This window comes from Pseudopodoces humilis, chromosome 12, assembly GCF_049639895.1.
Source record: "Pseudopodoces humilis isolate 2021_Gansu_Grassland_sample_001 chromosome 12, ASM4963989v1, whole genome shotgun sequence".
Lineage (NCBI taxonomy): Eukaryota > Metazoa > Chordata > Aves > Passeriformes > Paridae > Pseudopodoces > Pseudopodoces humilis.
In genome coordinates this window covers 10,732,003-10,746,809 of record NC_142211.1, presented here as the reverse complement: position 1 = coordinate 10,746,809, position 14,807 = coordinate 10,732,003, and the positions used below count along the sequence as shown (strand labels likewise).

At 44.5% G+C, this 14,807-nt stretch overlaps 1 pseudogene; it reads right to left on the bottom strand.

Annotated features, from left to right (window-relative positions):
• Positions 1-256: 256 nt before the first annotated feature.
• Positions 257-14,410, bottom strand: LOC148183362 (uncharacterized; annotated as a pseudogene).
• Between the last annotated feature and the right edge of the window lie 397 nt (positions 14,411-14,807).

Genomic DNA, 14,807 nt, shown 5'->3' with positions numbered 1-14,807 from the left:
GGAGTCACATCCAGTTGGTGTCCAGTCCCCAGTGGTGTCCCCCTAGGGCTCAGTGTTGAGGCCAGGCCTGTTTAATATGTTTATTGACAATCTGGAGGAAGAGACTGAGTATCTTGTATCTCTTGTTCAAGACAGGAGCTCCCCTTTTTGGTTTTCTTTTATTTTTCTAAGGGGGTTGCTCTTGGCTGTTTTTTTTTCTGAGTGGTTGTGTTTTGCAGTCCTGGACTGCCTCAGGGCAAGTTCTGCAAATGCTTGACTATGGCTGCAGCATCACGCCCAGAAGAGTGGAGCGGCCCTCCTCCATGCAGTCACCCCAGCCTGCCAGCAGCACCCAGCTGAAGCAAGAAGGCACAGTCTGAGTTACCCCAGCTGGCTGCCTGCCATCTTCTATTAAGAGGGAGTCCCTTCACAAGTTCTAGTACTTGACCAAGTATCAGCCACTGGAGTATGCTAGCCATCTTCCTTGACAGCCCTGCTGTCACTGGAAAGATGGGGATGGGGAAAAGGGCTGCAGCCATTTTCCCTTTGTCTCCCTACATGTGGTTGCCTGCAGAGGGTGCCATCATGGAAAGGATTACTCTAGAATTTTAAGTTTCTTTGTTTCTGGGGAGTTCATAAGATTTCAATAGTTTTGTAACTACAGACTATTACTGTTATTTTTTGCCTGTTGCTGTTGAGGTTTTTTTGTTCTTAGTAAAAAGTTATTTGTTATTTTTTCAATTATATCTACTCATATTCATCTCATTGGTGGAAAGGGATTGGTTAAACTTAAGGGGAGGTAACTCATTTTAGAGTGTCTGCGTCCTTAACTTGTTTTAAACCAAGACATTAGGCCACACCTCAAATACTGTGTTCAGTTTTAGGCCCCTCAATATGAGAAAGTCATTAAGGTACCGGAGCATGTCCAAAGAAAGGCAACAAAGTTGGTGAAAGTTCTGGAGCACAAGTGTAGGTAATATTTTAACAGAAGGTGGACATGATATATTAGTCTGCACAAACCAGCCTCTGGAATAATTCGTGATATTAAAGACTAAAGTCCTTGAAACTTTCCTGCAGGAGAGAGAATAAGGCAAGACAATATCCTTGTGTATAAGAGAAAAAATGTAAACCTGTGTGTATTTGCCAATAGTAACTTGCTTAGCCCACGGACCCTGGCAAACCCTATAAAAGGTGTGCTAAAGATAGAAATAAATGGCATTCACTTTTACTTCTGTGAAGACTTGTGAATAAGCTGGCGGTCTCTCAATACACAAGTCCTATGAGGAGTGGCTGAGTTAACTGGCATTTAATCTGGAGAAAAAGAGGGTTGAGAGGACCTCATTGCTCTCTACAACTACGTGAAAGGAGGTTGTAGACAGGTGGGTGTCATCTCTCAAGCAACAAGCAATATGACAAAAGGAAATGGGTCAGCGACTCCACTTCCATTCATGCTTCTTAGTACAGTGTCCTTCAGTGAAGTTCAGCATTTCACATATTCCTTGCTCAACATATCAAGTGTTAGACAATTGTACCTGAACAAATGTACTTTATAATAGTCTAGTTGCCTCAGGGGAATCAAAGGTGTAATGAAACTCAAACTGTTCCTACATACTTAGCATATTACTCCAGTCGGGAATTTTATACCTTACTCTGAGGAGGTAGGAAGTGGTGCACAAAACTGATTCCATAATCATATGGAAATTCAAGTTACATTCAGGGAGAAATATTTCTACCCACTGTGACAACCAGTGAAGACACAAGCATTCTAAAGCAATACTTATGGAAAACTCATATATACTGCAAAAGTATTGAGACATTGCATATATAGATATTAATCAAAGCAATTGAAAGCTATCATCTACTACCTTAACAACACTGATCAAGGTTTTTAACACTATATAAACGAACAAGTAGAATAGTCATCCATTCTTCTGAGCTCTTTAAAAAAAAAATGTGTTTCTTCATATTTACACATTTTGTTATATCCTATTTTGCATATTTGAAATAGAATCCATGTACCTGCCATTAATGTCAGGACTATGATAATTATGCCAATCAATTTTCTTACAGTGACTTTGTAACTGGTTTGGTTCAATTTTCCTGGGTCAGCTGCTTGTAAGGCAGCTATGCTCACCCCTTTCCCACCCAACACACCAAAAAAGTAGCAGGTTGAGTGCTGGCCAAACACCAGTGCACCCACTAAAATTATTTATTAATTTTCTTCTGTAATAATTGAGCAGAAGAGGGGGAAAAGTTAATTAAAATAAATCTTATGGGGTGAGATAATGATTATGAGAAGGGCAAAGCAGGCTCAAACCTTTAAGGGTATAAAGAAAACTTTATTAACAGAATTAAAAGAAGAATGATAAAAACCAAAATAAACTTCTGGAACACCTGCCCCCTCACAGCCTTTTTTCCTTCCCACCAACAGCGTAAAGAGACAAAACATGGAATTTTTAATCCATTTACCACTTCAAAAATAAATCTTTCTTCAATTCACTTAGGGAGAAGAGTCTCTCATGCCATACCATAGAGTTTTTTCCACAAGAAATGGTTATCTTGTGGCTTTAATTTTACAGCTAACTGTCTGCCCAGTAAAAACCTCTTGAGAGACCGCCACCTATCCACAAACCTTCACAGAAGTAAAAGTGAATGCCGTATATTTCTATTATTTACACACTTTTTATAGGGTTCTACAGGGTCCACGGGCAAAGCAAGCTACTATTGGCTAATACACACAAGTTTACATTTTTTCCCTTGTACACAAGAATATTGTTTTGCTTTACTCTCTCTTCTGCAGGAAAGTTTCAAGGATTTTAGCCTTTAATATCACGACTTATTTCAGAGGCTGGTTTGTGCAGACAGGCTTTCCCTAAAATATCGTGCCCACCTTCTGCTAAAAAACTCTCTATAATTCCCCCTTTCTCTTTTTGCACAAACCAGGCTTTGGATGCGGCTCGTTCTACACTTTTACGAACACAAGAAAACATACAACTTAAAAGTATTATCCCAATTAACACCATAGGTAGCATCCGTCACCCCTCTAGCACAAGAGACCTCAACCATCCAGTGATACCCCAGGTGGCAAACCAACTTCCAGTGGGGTCACTATCTTCCTTCAGGGCATGTAACCCATCCTGTAGCTGATGTAGTTGCTTATGGATGGAAACTGAATGATCAGTAAGATTCAAACAGCACATGCCTGTTGCCGCTGAAGATGAATAGATCACACGGACACAGGTTGAGGTGTGGTGAAAGGAAGAGGGAGTTTATTTTTCCTCCCAGGATTTATAGGCTTCTGACCACGGCCAGGGATTGGATGGTCAGGACAGCACTTTCTCACTGCACTGGCCATGAGAGATGCCCATCACAAGACGTGTAACAGAAAGAATGTCCACATATCTATGTTTACAGTTACTGTCCTGGGAAAGTCTTTAGAAAACCATGTCAGCAAGCTCAGAAGCTGAGTTTTCAGGGCGACACATGCCTTCAAATTCCTCACTACCATGTCCTTGCGCTAAGAGCAAAAAATCAATTGCAGCTCGATTTTGTAGTACTACATGGCGTACACTACTCACATCGGCTGAAAGTTCACTTAACATTGTGGATGTTAAGTTTAATTCTTTCTTAGTCCAGCAAGCGAGCCTTTTTAGAGTAGCTAAACTTTTAGCGGCAGCTGCTCCTGGAATGTAAAAGGAGGTTGCCCATATTAGACCGCGATTCCAAAAGTCTGGGTTTCTAACATCATCACATTGTAATTAATTTAGGCTTCGCTTTGACCATCTGATATTTTTCATTTTGCTAACCACATTTAGCAATTGATGTAAGCTTGGGTGGAACAAAGTAAGTTTCCTAAGATAACAGGGCCCTCCATGTGGACTAGCAGGAATTCCATTCCATGCTCTATCCCCACAGATTAGGAATATGGAACTAGGTAATCGCTTTGGTAATCGTCCTGTGAGATTGCACTGTGAGTAAAAAGCTTTACTCTCAGTGGCAGTAACGAGATCAACTATAGGGTTGACTGTAGCCCAGCGCTGTGTTACTTTGTCAGGATGACTTTTCATCAGGGGTTCAAACATTATCCATCCACCTGAGGTATTGGTGGAACCTAACAAATCTAATTCTTCTGGGGGCACCATGGTAACATTAAGAACTGTTACCGCTGAAGATCAATAGATCACGCGAACACAGGTTGAGGTGTGGTGCAAGAAAGAGCAGAGTTTATTTTTCCTCCCAGGATTTATAGGCTTCTTACCATGGCCAGGGATTGGATGGTCAGGATAACACTTTCTCACTGCACTGGCCATGAGAGGTGCCCATTACAAGACGTGTAACAGAAAGAATGTACACATATCTATGTTTATAGTTACTGTCCTGGGAAAGTCCTTAGAAAACTATGTTAGCAAGCTCAGAAGCTGAGTTTTCAGGGCGACAAGAACTTCAATAATTTTTGCTTGCCAGCAGGCTTCAAGTTGTCTAGATGTGAAGCCAATGGTGCGATTACACTCTTGCAGCATTGCCGATCGATTTAGTCGAGTCTCATTACTAACTAAGCCTTTAAATGCTGGAGGATCCCATTCAGGGATGCCTACGAGACAGGTGTGAAAAGGATCTCCAGCTGTGGCTAGGCTCAAACACATTGATTTTTGGCCTGTCAAGTGTCCTAAAGTGACCCATATGTTCTGTCGCTTTTGGATGCTAGTCAGCAGACAGTTGATTGGGACTACACACAGCACAATTACCATAAGCAGTTTGTTCCATGTAAATGACATCATATTGACAAACTCACAGCTAAAACATTAACGTTAAATGTACTTTCAAAGATGCTTACACTAGCTCTTGAAGGGGGAATACTTATACTTTGTACTAATATAACAATTACTGCACAAGCTAAACTCTATCTTAACTATTATCAAACTACTTTTGACACACAGGCTCTGGTATATATGTAGTCTAAGCGTGAAAGCAATTTGCTGAAATGTAAACACACAGCTAAAATTTGTTTTGTGTAAAATTAGAGAGTCTCAGCACTCTTCTGAGATCTTCACAGGATTTTCTCACAGACAGACTATGACTTGACACGATTCAGTCCTGAAACATCTGTTGTTCTCGTGGTGTCAGCTGGCAGCAGATCAGAGATTGACTGAGGGCATCAACGTTCTGATTGTTCTTCAGATCTTTCTTGGCTGGTTTGGTCTATTGGCTAGGCACCCATAGCGATCCAGCATCTGTGGAAACACAACTGTAACCACACCCGTTAAATAGCAATGGACTTTGTCCCTCCCAGATACCTGTCTTTGGGTTCTTGTAGTGCAACTTAACTTCTGGGGTAGCTTGCATCTTTACTTGACTATTATGAATTACCTCTGGGGGTTGCTCTAAATCTCCAGCTAAACTGAGGAAATTTAGCGTGAACAACACTTGCTGCAATCGAATGGTAGGGTCTGATTGTTCAGGTGTTTTTTGTTTACTTAAATACTCTTTTAGGGTCCTATGGGCTCTCTCTACAATGGCCTGTCCAGTTGACACATGGGGAATTCCAGTTACATGTTTGACTCCCCATTTTTGTAAGAACCAAGAAACTCGTGTTCCTACATATGGAGGCCCACTGTCTGTCTTTAGTTCTTTTGGAACTCCCATTACAGCAAAGCACGCTACCAAATGTCGAATTACATGTATGCTTTTTTCTCCTACTTGTGCAGTGGCCCAAACCATTTTTGAAAAGGTATCTACTGTGGCATGTACGTATTTGAGGCAACCAAATTCAGGCACGTGTTACATCCATTTCCCAGATTTCACAAGCTTGAAGACCTCTAGGGTTAACACCTAAGCCTAGAGTGGTTCCATATTGACTGCATTGTGGACAGGATTTTACAATGCCTTGTGCATCTATTGAACTGATATTAAATTGTCTCTGTAAGGCTTTCGCGGCTTGATGAAAGAGAGCATGACTCTCTTGCAGCTGCGAAAGAGTCTCTTGGTGCTGCAGCAGGACTGACAAGAGTATCAGCTTTTGCACTGCCTTTTCCGAGACCTAATTCTGTTTGATGACTGCGAATGTGAATGATGCAACAAGGCTCATTTCTGTCCTCTATAGCTCTTTTGATTTGAAAAAATAGTTGACGCAATCGCTTATTATCTGGTGGCTTGATGAGAGCATCTTCAATATGTTGTACCACTCCTACCACATACAATGAATCTGATACAATGTTCAGCTTACTGCCTCGCCAATGAGACAGTGCCCATGAGACAGCTGTAAGTTCTAATGTCTGCAGTGAGTCATGTGCATCTCCATCTATAGTTTTGCTTCTCCAACTCGAGCCTTCTCGCCAGGTACAGGCTGCTTTTTTCTGCCAACTTCCTGCATCCGTATATACTGTAAGGCTTTTTACCGGCTGCCTCACGACTTTGGGCTGTTGCAACCACCGCTGCTTTAAGATGATCTGCAGGCATGGATCTTTAGGTTGCCTGTTGTGTACAGTTCTTGGATAGTTGAGCAGCACTAATTGAATTGGTTCTGAGTGTCTCAGCATCCACTCAAAGTTTTCTACCTTTATTGGCAGACTGATATGTTCCGGCTCAGCACCACTGATTTCCACAATTCGTGTTCTTGCTTTTTTGATGAGATAAACAATTGCTTCTGTCCTCTGCCAAATACTCATTGGTGGCGTATGCGGTGTAAAAATCCACTCAAGGATCGCTAAAAGCTCTGCACATTTCTTCGCTGATTGCACTAACTGTACCTTCTTGGCAGACTGCTTGGCATCTCGACGGCTCTCAGGTGGGTCTTCTCCCCCTTTCTCTTTTTGCCAAGCAGGCCACTGAAATATGATAGCACATGGGGCAATAGAGTGGTTATAAATCAGAAGTCCTAAAGGCACATCTGGAAATCTTCTGTCTGCTAATGTTGAAAGCAGTTTCTTCCCTAGGTATAGGAGACATTTCTTCTGTCTAGCAGAAAGGGTAATTGGAGTTTGCGGGTCTGTGCCTTTTAAAAGTCTCATTAAGGGTGCTATCTCATCATTTCGGATACCAGCAATGGGTCGTACCCATTGCAGATATCCAATAAGTTTTTGTGCATCATTAAGGGTGCGGATCTCAGTGGTTAATTCCAATTTTTGTGGGTGGACTGGCGATGATGTCAGAATCCACCCTAGATACTTCCATGGAGCTTGTTTTTGAATTTTTTCTGGGGCAACCACCAAGCCTTTTGCTGCGAGCTGGGCAGTGATAAATGTGAGATCTTCATCTTGGAATGGATCACGTTGACAAAACAAGATGTCATCCATGTAGTGATAAATAATTGTCTGGGAGAGCTTGGCACGTACAGGTGCCCAGTGCACAAACAGTTGGCACATTGTTGGAGAATTTTTCATCCCTTGTGGAAGGACCACCCATTCAAATCTCTGAGATGAACTTTCTTTGTTGATTGATGGTAAGGTGAAGGCAAATCACACTGTGTCTTCTTTTTGTAGGGGTATTGTGAAGAAACAGTCTTTCAAATCTATAACTAGAAGATGCCATTCTTGTGGCAGCATTGTGGGAGAGGGCATCCCTGGTTGTAATGCTCCCATTGCCCACATCTGGTCATTTACCTTGCGCAGATCATGCAGCAGTCGCCATTTTCCGGACTTCTTTGGGATGACAAAAATTGGAGTATTCCATGGGCTGAGCGATGGTTTGATATGCTTTGAGTGTAGCTGTTCTTTGACAAGTTCATGTGCAATTGCCAGCCGCTCCTGAGAGAGAGGCCACTGCTCAACCCACACAGGCTCATTAGATTTCCACTGAATTCTTGGGGTTGGCGGCCTGTCAGCAGTGGTGACTACTGAAAAAGCGATTGATTGGGAAGAGTTAGTGTTGCCCTGAGCTGGCTGAGAACATCTCGACCAACGAGCCCTCCAAGGCTTCCAGGCAAAGGCATGACGTATGGACATAAGGTGGTAGTCTGTCCTTCAGGAAATCGAAACTGGATCGGGTGTACACTTCACAGCGGTGTGGAGTATCCTCCTACACCTTGTACTGAGCTTAAGGCTCTGTGGAGAGGCCATTCTCTTGACCACCAAACTCGGCTGACGATGGTAACATCAGCTCCTGTGTCTAGCATCATCTTGACTCTTTGCTGCTTTGATCTGTGGCACAGGGTGATTTCAACTACTGGCCGATGGCTCATTTTCTGAACAAGATTCACCACTGTGTCTTCTGTTGACCCAAATCCTCTGACTCCACGTCTAGGAGCACTTCAAAAAATGTCTTTCTTGGTTGTCACCTTTTGAAATAACACCAATTGAGCAATTCTTGTTCCCTTTTTGATCGTAAGTGGAGGAGCTAAGGTGTAGGCACAAACTTGGATTTCACCGGTATAATCAGCATCAATGACTCCTGGGAGAACAATAAGTCCTGCAATTCCTGCAGATGATCTCCCAATCAACAAAGCACCAAGTGCACTGGTGACAGAATAAACAGGTCCTCTAACTCCAGTTGTGATCTTATGGATGGTGCTTTCGATGAGAGTGACATCTACTGATGCTACCAAATCGATTCCCAGGCTTCCCCTGGTTGCTGGTGGGTTGAGCTGCTGAATAGAGTTGGGCCAGAAACTTGTGTCCCCGCGCGGCGGCTCTTTGCGCTCTTGTACATGTTTTTTGTGAACTGGCAGGCTGCAGTGGCATGATTGTCTATTCGTCACCAGTCACACCACACAGGAACTCGACAGAATTTTCGAAAGTGTCCTCTGTTGCCACATCGGTAACAGATGTTTGAAGGTGTGGTGGAAGGTTTACATCCACTTCCCAGTTTACTGACTGCAGCAAGTAGACTTGTAGTTGGCTTGATGGCTTCTGCAACTGCATTGGCTACTAGTTGTCCTTGTTGCATCTGATTAACTCTCAGGGCAATATCTAGCATGTCTCCCACATCTGCTTGTTTTGGGAGTGTGGCAAGGATAGGCTTTATTTTTGAATTAGCATTCTCAAAAGCTAATAGCTTAAACATACTCTTTTTTGCCTCTTCAGTCATGTCATTCTGAGCTTTCAGGGCTGCTGACAGACGGTTGATGAAATGGGAATACGGTTCCGTGAGGCCTTGCTGTACTCTTGTGAAGGAAGGATGAGGCTTGGAATAAGGCTCAGCATTAAAGGTTTGACGAGCAAGCTGTGCAGACAAATGATGCATTGCAAGAGGGTAGTTTAACTGTACAGCCATATGACTGTAAATTCCTGAACCGGTGATCATGTCAGGATTAAGGCCATATAATACATCATTTTGATCTCGAGGTCTATTGGCTTCCAGAACTGCTAACCTCTTCCATTCCTTCTCCCACACCATAAGTTGTGATGGAGTTAAAAGCAGACGTGGGAGATTTTAGTTGTCTATGGGACTATTAACATCAGAGGTGAACAGCCAATCCAATGCAGTGTTTGCAGCTTCAGATTTAATGGCGTGCTCGGTAACTGTCTTTTTAGCTTGCTGCAAGATCTTCCAGTCGTGCTGTTCATAGCGTGGATTTTGCTGATCATATAAAATGGGACAAGCGACTGCCCCTGCTGCATGCCATTCTCCTTCAAGGATTGCATCTCGAATGATGCCGGACCACCTTTGCTGTGCTCTGTGCTTTCTGTTCTCTTCCTCCAAGGTGGTAGAGCTAGAACAAGGTTGTGGTGTTGACAGCGTTTCCAAAGGTGGAGCAGATGGTTCAGAATGCAGCATATCCTGCAGTTGTTGAACTGACTCCGCCCGCTGTCTCGGTGTTTGCTGAAGAGCTGCTTTCTCTTGTTGAGCCCTGAGAGGACTCCGCTGACGAGGATGCAGCCACATTGGAACACCCCTGAGATTTTAAAAGTTCGAACACGGTGCTACACTGCCTCCCTGTGAGCCCCTTCGATGGCCGAACGTGTCCTACCCCGAAAAATGCACCCAGACGGCTAATGGATGTGGCAGGAGGTGACCGCGGCGCGTCCGTCTTGGGCGGCCCCATGGCTTCTAAAGCAGCGGCCGCTACGGAGGACTTTGCCTTCTTATCCCTTAAGGTATTTAACACAATTTTCCATACTGAACCAAGTGCTATTACGTCTTTACTCTTTCCCGTGATTGCCGTTTCCCACATCAGATTCCTGATATCCGTCCATTCCTCAACTGCAAAGAGCAGTGGGGGCACTGCCAAATGCCCGTGATTTCTCGCCCATATAATGAGCTTATCCATGTATTTTTCCCTGGCTGCTTTGCCTCGTTTAACGACAATACTCAGAAGCAGTTTTTTAGCTGCCGCAAACTCCATTTCCATTTTCCACGCGGCCGTGGCGGGGGGAGGGTTGCGACCCCTATCTTACGCCCCCGCCTTCTGACTCCCCCAGCGCCTCGCCCCCCTTTATCTGCGGGTCGCCTATCCGGTACTGATCCAAGGCAGCATCTATCTGCGCTCAGATCCGCTCCACCAACCTCAGTCCAAGGCTTCATCCCACGGTGCATGGACCAGCCGAAGCCCCCCTGCCTGCAGGGTCCCTGTTCGGGCACCAGATCTTGAGAGACCGCCAGCTATCCACAAACCTTCACAGAAGTAAACGTGAACACCGTTTATTTCTATTATTAACAGACTTTTTATATGGTTCTACAGGGTCCGCGGGCAAAACGAGCTACTGTTGGCTAATATACACAAGTTTACATTTTTTCCCTTGAACATAAGAATATTGTTTTGATTTACTCTCTCTGCAGGAAAGTTTCAAGGATTTTAGCCTTTAATATCATGACTTATTCCAGAGGCTGGTTTGTGTAGATAGGCTTTCACTAATATATCGTGCCCACCTTCTGCTAAAAAGCTCTCTATAAAAACCTGTTTGTAATGTGGAAGTACCTCCCATCAACTTACAGGCTTCCCACAACTGCTTTCGAGAGCCATTTTTGGCTAATGGGGTACCATTTTTAAGGATGAGCTCTTCTAGTATAGAAGCAAAGGCTCTCTTCTTCTATCTCTGAAAGCAAAACTTTGCGCTCTCTCTCTGTTTAAGTCAGATCACAGCTTTTTTCAACATCTACATTTTTCAATTGTTTTTGGGCTGCGAGTGAACGCTGTATCTGCCCACCTGCTTTATGAATTACAGGGAAATAGTCTAATGTATCATGTCTTCACCACGGCTTGCAAAAGATTTCAGCTCCAAGGCCGAAGCATCTCCTCCCCTTCTTCCCTCTGGGCTTTGGCCCCTCCTTCACTGACTTTGGTATTGCCATATCGTTTTCTTCACGTGCCTTCGCCTTTCCTTTTCTCTGACTTGGGAGAAGATTAGTGTCTGTAGGTTTATCTGTTCTCAAGTGGAATTTTGCAGCACTGACAAGGTTAATCTCGCCCGGGCCTTGCATTGGAGGAATTGCTTGCTGAGCTTCTCACTGTTGGACATGTCATCTCCCCCAGCACTGCACTGTTACCTCTGAAGATGAATAGATCACGCTGACACAGGTCGAGGTGTGGTGAAAGAAAGAGCCGAGTTTATTTTTCCTCCCAGGATTTATAGGCTTCCTACCACGGCCAAGGATTGGATGGTCAGGATAACACTTTCTCACTGCACTGGCCATGAGAGATGCCCATCACAAGACGTGTAACAGAAAGAATGTACACATATCTATGTTTACAGTTACTCTCCTGGGAAAGTCCTTAGAAAACTATGTTAGCAAGCTCAGAAGCTCAGTTTTCAGGGCGACACTGCACAAGCCAAGCCGGCCACCTTTCTTTGTCCCTTTGTTTGCAGCATGGCAGGTTATGATGCTCAAAAGACAGGCTGGAAATAAAACCTCATAGACTGGTGTCTATAGTGCAGGTATTTGTTTATTGCAGTGCTGGAGGTAAGGGGGATTTCTCTTCCTAACTCACTTTTGTCAGGTGCTGTGGTATATTTATACAGTAAGTATTGCTTAGTGTTACTATGTCATTATAACAACATGATATATGTGCCAGAACTAATTTACATAGTATGATCTCATGGTTATAAATAGTTCTTTTGCACTGTGCTTGCACCTCCCCAATTCAAGGATCATCAGGAGTCTTTGATGAAGTCTTCCAAAATCTTCCTTGTATATGAACTTTTCAACTTTGTCTTCAGTGCATGCATAGTTACGGTGTTCCTTGGTCTGTCTAGTCCTAACCGGCGTAAATTCTTTATTTTGTGGCTAATTGGCTTTACATTTGCCAATTTCTCATTAGTACTATACTTACATATCTCTCTGAAATTATCAACCTGGAGAGATTTTTTATTTTTATTTTTTTTTTCTATTCAGCAGTAAGCAACTAGTTAACCATATACTAGCTGCTGCGGCGATGGAGGTGGCAGGGGTGCCACAACTACCTGGAAGAAGCAGTCCACGGTTGGACTGCCCGGGGGCACAGGTACATCCTCTACCCGGCGAGTGATCTCAGCTCAGTGGCGGTCTGCAGGTGACGTGGAAGAAGGGACTAGAGTGCTGTGTGGTGTTCTGCAGAGAACTAGCCTTTATTAAAGCAGGGCCCTCGGCGAAGGGAGCCAGTGACAGGCACTCCCCAAACAGGGGAAAAACTGGGGTATTTATAGGGAAGGAGAGGGGCGGGGGAAACTGGGATATATGTATCGGGGTGGAATGGCAGGGGAGAACACCAATGGAGTGTAACAGTTTATCATACCTAACTCAAAGATCTATGGGAGTGACACCTTTTTCTCTCTGAGAGAAAAGTGCCTCGCCTCCAAGGGAGAGCCAGGATCTCTGAATCAGCCAGTTTCCTGGCCCCCACAACTCCCTCTTCTTTATTTATTAAAAAGGGATCTCCCAGAGATTTGGCTAATAACTTCTTAAAACATGAAAACATACATAGGAAAATAATAATAATTAGGAAAACCCAAAAAAAGTTTTTGAGGAGGGAGGCAACCCATCCTTTGAGTCCCCAGCTCCCAAAAAGGTCCTCAAACCACTGGGGCTCCTTTTCAGACCTGAGTTCCTGGACCGTGTGTTGGAGTCTCTGGATGCGGGCGTGGATGCCTTCACTGGGGCTGGAGAGGTTAAAGCAGCACAGTCCGTCAAACTCCTCACAGCTGTGTCCATGGGCCAGGAGCAGAAAGTCTATGGCAGCTTGGTTTTGTAGTGTGGCGTGCCTAACAGTCTCTTCATCTGTGAAGAGGTCACTCAGGACAGAGGAGGTCCGGTTGGCCTGCTTACCAAGCCAACACTCCAGGTGAGAAGGCTCACCGAGGGCTTTAGCAGCAGCCGCCCACGGCAAAAATGCTGACATCACCACCCTCTTTGTGTAGGACCAGTCTTCAATTTGGCTATCGCAATTTTCATTTAATTGAGTGAGATGTCTCTTTTGGTGGGCCAATTCATTCTTTTTCAGCCAATCATGCATTAGAGTTGAGTTTGGAGTGAGGATGGTAAGCTGTCCAAGCGTGCAAGAACCTCCCTGGAGTCGGGAAGGGATTCCTGCCCACACTCTATCCCCACAGATTAAGAACACTCCCCGGGGCAGCACTCTGGGACGGTGAGAGGAGGCGGATCGTGTGCTGCTGGTGTAATTGCACCATTTGAACTGATTGTAAATTTTACTGTTGGGAGTCACATTTTTCTTTTATTTAATTGCCCTGTAGTATTCCTAGGCAGGCCATGCATTGCCTGCTGGGTGATAATCAAAATTTACCCAATAGGTAGCCTTGGAGGACCCCAAAAGCTCCAATTCCTGGGGTTCCTCTGGTGCATGGGGAAAGATCTTTGTCCACTCATCCCAAGTGTCTACTGGGTTGGGTTCTTTCCCTGTGAAAGGATATTCATGGGGCTTTAAAGGAATCCCTACCAGTCAGGATGACAGGATTGGTGGCGCTGCCCATGGACAAGCACATGTGGTCTTGTTTGAGAGTCTTTGTGAGGGTGATCCACACGTTCTCCTGGGGCTGTGCTACTAACCAGGCATCCACAGCTGATGTTTTCAGGAGCATCCAGATGGTCAGGAACGTCAGGAACTCAAGGATGGTTTTGCTCTCCATTTTCTCTAATAAAACAGAAAAATATTAGCTCTGACTTTGGGGGGGGCTATTTTCTTTTCCCCTTCCTCTCCTGTCTCCTCCCCCCTTTTTTCTGAAGAAAGAAAAAGAAAATACAAGCAGGGAACAGGTACTGGGGATGAAGTAGTTAGTTGCTGGTGGGGTCATTTCGTGCATAGGGGACACATGATCAGACAGCAGCAGCAGCAACACTAAGGTGCATTTTGTGCAAATTAGTAAGCAGGAACAGGTAATTGAGGTAAGAAGGGGAAAAGAGAGAGGGGAAAGGGAGACGAAAGGAGTTGGGGGAACTTGTGCATTGTCACAGTGTCGGGCTTGACGTTGGCTGTCGTCTTGTTGCAGCCCTGGTAGCAGGACGGTTTGGCTTCTGTCTGGTTGGTGGTCTGGTGGCAGGTCGGTTCGGTGGACTCCAACGACATCTCTGTCTCCAGGCTGCAGTGGTCTGTTGCTTTTCTGGACCTGTGTGGGTCTCAGGAGACTTTGAAATTTCTGAGTCTGGTGCAGGGTTTGTAGGGCCTAAATAAGGTTTTACATTTTTCCCTGGGAGCCACTTAGGTCCTGATGGTGTGGACACACAAGCATACCCTCTTCCCCAGGTAATCAGTGGGAAAGGTCCTGATGTCAGTTGCGATTCAGGATTCTTGATCAGCACCGGCGGCTTCTCTGTGAGTTTAGCATGGGTTGAATTGGAGAAGTGCCGTATTACAGGGGGGTCAGGCTCTGTAGGCGAGCAATTTAGAAAGTTCATGATATATAGAGCTTTACAGAGCCTCTCAATGGGGGGAATGATCTCTGTTCCTCCCCGCTGGTGATCAA